The 7,179-nt window shown below is 42.9% G+C and overlaps 1 long non-coding RNA gene across 1 annotated transcript; it reads left to right on the plus strand.

Moving 5' to 3' along the window:
• The first annotated feature begins 1,872 nt into the window (after positions 1–1,872).
• Positions 1,873–6,472, plus strand: LOC129533278 (uncharacterized). The gene is made up of 5 exons (XR_008679400.2): positions 1,873–2,301; positions 3,090–3,261; positions 4,842–4,883; positions 5,674–5,850; positions 6,354–6,472. It is a non-coding gene; the product is annotated as an uncharacterized lncRNA (long non-coding RNA).
• The last annotated feature ends 707 nt before the right edge of the window (positions 6,473–7,179 follow it).

Consider the following 7,179-nt stretch of genomic DNA (forward strand, 5'->3'; position numbering starts at 1 on the left):
CATGAACAGGCTTCCTAATTTAAGAGCTTCCCTTTCTTCGCGTTCTTCTCTCTTCTAGGTAGTTTCTTTTATGGATGGTTTGGGCCCTAAGTTGGGGTGGGATGGGGTGAGGGAGGGTATATTTCTCTTGGAGAGTAATTTACCTCCCCTGCTGATGTTCTTCATTGGTTTGTCTCCCAGGGGCACCAGCTCTTCTCTCTCTGCAGCTCTTCCCTCTCTTCCCTCTCTGCCCTGTGTCCAGTACTGAGAATTTCAGGTCACAGGATACATTCTGTACTTTGGATTTTAATGTTGGACTTTCGTTTCTGGGTTTATTTTGTTTGCACATTTTATGAAGACTCTCAAGCCTCCCCTTTTCTAATCTCTCACCCACAGGCAGGGGCTCTATTGGAATTCACCTTTTTCTCTACTTACAGGTAAGTTAGAGGTTGTGATGCTTCTGTCTCCTACTAACAAAAGACATGGTCATGTGTCGTTTTGTCTGCTTTTTCTCCTTGTTATTCTTTGTTTTCCTTTTGGGAGGGTGTGGTAAGTTTCGAAATCAAGGAACCTCCATTGTTCTCTGAATCCAGAAGTGTCCTCTGCCTGGCTTTGTTTTAGACAGTCAGCAAAGCCAACTATTCCTATCAACTCTAACCCTTATTCAGTGACAGGTTTTGTGAGACAATGTCCCCCAAAGCTCCGGTTATCTTTTTCTTTTTATTGTTTTTATTTTCCCTACAAAGACATCAGGTTACCAATGATTTTGTCTACTTAGAAAGAACATCCTATTGACTAAGTAATAATTTCATTATTGATCTACGTGTAGCCAATGATATCTTATCTGACAGCTGTATTAGCACAGAGTTGATAAACTAACCACCAAGTAAAGGGGCATTTCACACAGCTGGAGCTAAGCTCTTGAGAGTAGATGTGCAACATTCATTAAAATTGTTTAAGATTAATAATGGCTTATGCATCCTAGTTATTGCTATGGTGAATGTCTGGAGGATCAGCAGTCCCTAGGTTGGGAACTATTCCCCTGCCCATTCCACCTCATTTAATCACAAACATTTACAGAAGATGGGGGTTAAAGAGAAAAGTATGAAGCCAGCCCATGAAGGAAGACTATGGACTGGAGGAGACAGATAAGCATTTAATTACGAGATTGGAAGCCCCTTAATAAGTTGCTAGTGGTAGAGTGAGGTCAAAAGAGGAAAAGGATCAAGTCTGCTTGGGTGAATCAGAAAAGTCTTCAGAAAGGATATGTCTAAACCAGGTCTTAAAAGAGTGAGTAAGGAAATTTGTCAGATCAGCTTGTTCCAGGATTCAGCATCTCTCCCAGCTGCTTCCCCAGAACAATGAGCAGCACAAGTTAGAACCCACCTCCACACTTTCACTCCTAAACACACACACACACACACAGACACCAAACTCAAGAAAAAGTGGATGCATTCTGTTTTTTCTTTTCTTTTTTTTTTTGCATTCTGTTTTTAAATAAATATATTATATTTTTTACTATAAGAGTGTACTGGAATCATCCAGGGAACTTTTTGTTTTCAAAATACCCAAGCAAGAGGCCTCTCTACTCATAATCTTGCATCACCCTCAGTGTGAATTGGGACCGGGGCATTCACTCATATAAAGAGGTTTATACGATTTTGGTCCTTAATGTGGAGAGAATTAGACTGAAGGACCTCCTGGTCTCCTGCTCTAGGTTTCCTCCAGGAACAGAAGACTTTTCTCTGCAACAATGATGAGAAGACTCTCCCGTGGAATGCAGAGCTATGTTGGTCACAATCCCTCTGAGTGTTTCCAGGCTACCAGATGGAAAGACCTCAGTTTCCAAGGAATAGGTTCCTGTCCTCCATGATGGGGATGGGGCTGTTTCTCCAGCCCTGTCGGGCGATTCCAGTCAACAATACCACCTGAGTGCTCGCTTCTGAAGTAAACTAGCAAGTCATCTCTCCTAGTGCTTTTTCCTTCCAAGAAAATATAACTCCACTGAGCTGGTTGTTAGTTCACTCCACTTTGTTTGATCAAAGGGAACAGGGAGTCCTTTGAGAACCTCTCTTGGGTGGAAGGGCAGGCCCGCATCTGCTGATTATCTACCCCCACGCCTCATGGCACCCAACTGTGTCCTGGTGAGAAGCTGTAGAACTCCATGAGCCAATCTTCAAATCTGACAGGGATAGCGCCCATGGAATGAGGGGCCATGTGCAGGCACATTTCCCCGGAAGATCTGTGGCTCACGTGTGTTCGTATTTTCAACTCAGGAGCCCGGTTTTCAGCTTCTCAGGTCTAAGCTTCCTGTATGCTGGGGTAGGTGGACGGTGAGCGGGGAGAGTAGTTCAAATTCAGTGTTGGGGGAAATGCCTTCACCCTGGAAGCCTGGCCCTTGTTTGAGGGATGTGCCTGCAGCTACAACCTTTCTTTCTAAACAGCCTAACAGCTCTTTGAAGAAACATATGAAGATACCTGCTTCTCTTTCCTATTCAATCTCAAATCTGGCAGAATTGTAGAGTTTGTGGCAAGAGACCCAAAAAAATGCACAGGAATTAACAACTCCTCATTTACTGAGCAGTTACTAAGAGCTGGCTGTGTGTGTGATGCTGGGGAAATACCAGTGACGAGACACAGTGCTTGCCTTCTTTAAGCTCCTTGCCTGGGGAGAAAGCTAGACAAGGACACATATGAGTTATAAATCATTCGGAATTATTATAAGGCTCTAAGCAGAAATATGGGTAGCCAAAAAATCAGGCAGCCTAGCGATCTCCAAGTGTCCCTGCCTGCCTCCAAAACCTCACCTAAAACCACTTTCTGTCTTGCTTACTTTTCACCTTTTTCACATTTGTCTTCTCTTTGTTGTTCAAATTGCTGAGGTCTTTCCTGCCTGGGGCTTCTACACTTGCTGTAACCTCTACCTAGGATACTCTTTCCCCAGCTTTGGGGGAGGTCTGCCTCATTTTTGCCCTTCAGCTTTTGATTTAAATGTCTCTTCCTCAAAGGGACCTTCTTTATGACTACACTATCTAAACTCGATGTCCTCAGGCTCAGAAGTTATCGTTTTACTTGATTACTCCAATTCTTACCTAAATATTTTTATTCAGGCTCCTGCAGTAGGAGAGTGACCAGTATAAACTGAGCTCAATTCTAAGCAAGACAAGGGAAATAAGGTTGCAAAGGGAGAGCAAAGAGGGAGCTGTCAGGAAGTATGAAAGCAGGAACCAAAAGAAAGTAGGGGGCTACAGAGAAATTGCACAAGAAAAATTACAGAAAGAGGTAAATAGAGAATTAATTACTAAAATGGTTTGGTGGTGTGGGCTGGAATAATGTACTTTCTGAGGTCTGACAGCATTATCTTTTCTTTTCTTACTTTTTTTTTTTTCTTGAGACAGCCTCGCTCTGTCTCCCAGGCTGGAGTACAGTGGCATGATCTCAGCTCACTGAAACCTCTGCCTCGCTGGTTCAATTCTCCTGCCTCAGTCTCCTGAGTAGCTGGGACTACAGGCATATGCCACCATGTCTGGCTAATTTCTGTATTTTTTTTTTTTTTTTTTTTTAGTAGAGATGGGGGTTTCACCATATTGGCCAGGCTGGTCTCAAACTCCTGACCTCAAGTAATCCACCCACCTCAGCCTTCCAAATTGCTAGGATTACAGGCGTGAGCCACTGCGCCCAACCAGCATTGTCTTTTCTTGAGCAAAGACTCAGCTGGGGCTGAGGTCACCTTTGGGGAGATAACCTAGTGGAAGCCAGAGGTCAGCTTTAGGGACACAACCTAGCGCAGGTGGAAGGCTGGCTGAAGTGTGGTCAAGTCTCTTTGCACAGTGTTCAAGCAAGTCCTTTGTGCATGGTTCACAACACATGCATTTATGCTTAGCATTTCTTTTTGTTTGTTTTAGTCTATATCTAGAGTTCATTGCTATCTATAGTTACTCTCAAATAGAACAAGACCTAACCACACTTTAAGTTTCCCTTTTTCTTTCGTTTGCCTTCAGCTACCATGTGAGATAATCTGAGATTTATTAAAGTTATTACATATTCTAATAATTAAAATGTTGTTATTGTTAGTAGCATATTTTACTGGTTTTGTTTTCTCTTTTCTCCTTTTACCTCACATCTTCCTCTTGGGTTTGTTTTTTGTTTGTTTGTTTTGCCAAGTACAATTTCTAGTAATTTTTTCAGTTACAGTTTAAAGATGATAAACTATCCAAGTTAGTGACAAGTGCCTATTTTGTATTTCCATTTGAAGTGAACAATAGTTTGGCTGGGTATAGAAATCCAGTTTTACTGTTACATTTTCCTCTTGCATCCAGTGTTGTAAATGAAAGATTTATGCCAATATAATTTATTCTCTCTTATAGGCAAGCTTTCTTTTTCCTTGTCTGAAAAGTTTGGGATTTCCTCCTTTTTTTTTAGTGGTTTAAAAATTTTTAAATATGTTTAAATCTGGAATATTTCACATTCTTTCTGTCCAGCACCTAATAGTCTTTTTAAATCTGAAACTCATGTCTTCTTCAAGTTGAATATGTTTCTCCTTTTTTTACTATTTCTTTCCATGCTCTGTGTTCTTTTCCTCTAGAACCCCTCATAGGCCTTCTGATTTCTACATTCAGTACAACTACTGATTTTTTCCTTTTATTTCAACAAAATATCCTATGTCAATTATTTTTGTTTGGATGCAATGTCCTCTCTCATCACTCCATAATTGCTGTATTAATTTGATTTCCTTAGTTCTCAGAACTTGGGTTTGTTGAGTTTGCTGTCTTCCTTTATTAGATTGACTTTCTTAGATGTCTGATGTTTCTAATGTTTTGTACTGATCTTTGTATTTCTGAGTCTCTGTTTGTCTTTTTCAGAACTAGACTATACTACCTGTTGCCTGCAATGATAAAATGAAGGTGAGATGTTCTGCGTACTGGGAGGGTCAGTTGCTAGGCTTCTGGTCATGGAGGCTCACTGTTTCCCTTGACTATCATCTGCCACTCATGGGGTTACTCTGCCTGTCAGGCCCAATGCCTCCACTTAGTGCTCCTGCCTAGGGAGGACCCTTCTGCTACTGCCCTTAAAAGTGGGTGCTAATGGCAGGAAGGAGAGAGAAGCAAGCCATCTGGTTTATCCTGCTGTGGTATTGTAGAAGTCACCTTGACTATCAAGAGCTCCCTAGAGCTCGCTCCTGCCCCAGTATCCAATCCTTAGCAGTTACACAGAGTATTTGAAGCCACTCCCAATTGCGAGCAGGCACCCCCTGGGTGTGTTTAGGACTAAGACTTCATCAATTATACATATACCATCTGCCTCAAGCCTCTCAGGAATTCTTTATAATTTCTGGTCTATGTAGAGTAGTTCTTATTTTTCAACATTGTTATGGATAGTTTATTTTATATATTTGCAGGAAAAGGAAATTTTAGCATGTGCTCAGTTTATCATCTTAATACCATCTCCTTTATTTAATTTCAAATTTGTTTTTGATACATAGCTGTACAAAAGCTATAAGCATAAGAGTATATATCCAATGTATTTGTACACATTTAAGTAATATTATAATTAAAATAATTGAACACTAGGAAATCACCATATTTTAAAAAATAATTTCTTTAAAAGAGTGTCTATATATTATTCCTGTTTTAGAAATATTTTTCTGGGTTCTTAAATGAAAACGCACTTTATTGAGACTTGACTCAATTACAGATGAAGAGATGAAAAGAAATACCCCCTGCCTCAGCCATGAAGCCTTCACTGTAGAAACAACACATGTGCTGACTGTCCCCTGGAACGGCCTCTCTCTTCAGGCCAACACAGTCCATTTTGGTTCTGCCAACCTGCTGACCAACCCCAATAGATGGAACGAAGGAAGAGAAAGCTGAGGTGCAGATGACATGGCTTATGCAATATTTTTATTGTGCCAGTATTCAAATGTATTACATTGATTTGTTCTGACTGACAATAATGTGGATGCTTTGATATCAGTGGGTTGGGTATTATCTTCATTTTACAAAAGAGAAAAACAGACACTCAGACTAATCAAGTGACCTGCCCAAGGTCCCACTGTCACTCTTGACTATGAAGTCAAAATCCTTTACAGGGTTTATCAGTCAGTGCCCTAGCAGGACACAGACAGCGTACTGAAATTAGGATAATGTCAGGAGGGACTACTTAAAATGGTGTGGAGAGTGCAGAGGAACCACAAGGCAAAATTCCTGTCCTTCTTAAGCCTGGTGAGAGTGGAGCAGTTGCCACCAATAGGCTGATGAAATAAGGGCAGAAATGATTACTCTGCGGGCTCCTAACCTTTTGTCACTCTGATGAACTCCAAAGACCCTATCTCAAGTGAATGTCTTTAAATGAATTTAATAAAATACTAATTACAGGGGGAGGAGCCAAGATGGCCGAATAGGAACAGCTCCGGTCTACAGCTCCCAGCGTGAGCGACACGGAAGACGGGTAATTTCTGCATTTCCATCTGAGGTACCGGGTTCATCTCACTAGGGAATGCCAGACAGTGGGCGCAGGTCAGTGGGTGCATGCACCGTGTGCGAGCGGAAGCAGGGTGATGCATTGCCTCACTCGGGAAGCACAATGGGTCAGGGAGTTCCCTTTCCTAGTCAAAGAAAGGGGTGATGGACGCACCTGGAAAATCGGGTCGCTCCCACCCAAATACTGCGCTTTTCTCACCAGCTTAAAAAACGGCGCACCACGGGATTATATCCCGCACCGGGCTTGGAGGGTCCTACACCCACGGAGTCTCGCTGATTGCTAGCACAGCAGTCTGAGATCAAACTGCAAGGCGGCAGCAAGGCTGGGGGAGGGGCGCCCGCCATTGCCCAGGCTTGCTTAGGTAAACAAAGCAGCCGGGAAGCTCCAACTGGGTGGAGCCCACCACAGCTCAAGGAGGCCTGCCTGCCTCTGTAGGCTCCACCTCTGGGGGCAGGGCACAGACAAACAAAAGGACAGCAGTAACCTCTGCAGACTTAAATGTCCCTGTCTGACAGCTTTGAAGAGAGCAGTGGTTCTCCCAGCACGCAGCTGGAGATCTGAGAACGGGCAGACTGCCTCCTCAAGTGGGTCCCTGACCCCTGACCCCCGAGCAGCCTAATTGGGAGGCACCCCCCAGCAAGGGCACACTGACACCTCACACGGCAGGGTATTCCAGCAGACCTGCAGCTGAGGGTCCTGTCTGTTAGAAGGAAAACTAAC

This window comes from Gorilla gorilla, chromosome 3 (genome assembly GCF_029281585.2).
Source record: "Gorilla gorilla gorilla isolate KB3781 chromosome 3, NHGRI_mGorGor1-v2.1_pri, whole genome shotgun sequence".
Taxonomy (NCBI): Eukaryota; Metazoa; Chordata; class Mammalia; order Primates; family Hominidae; genus Gorilla; species Gorilla gorilla.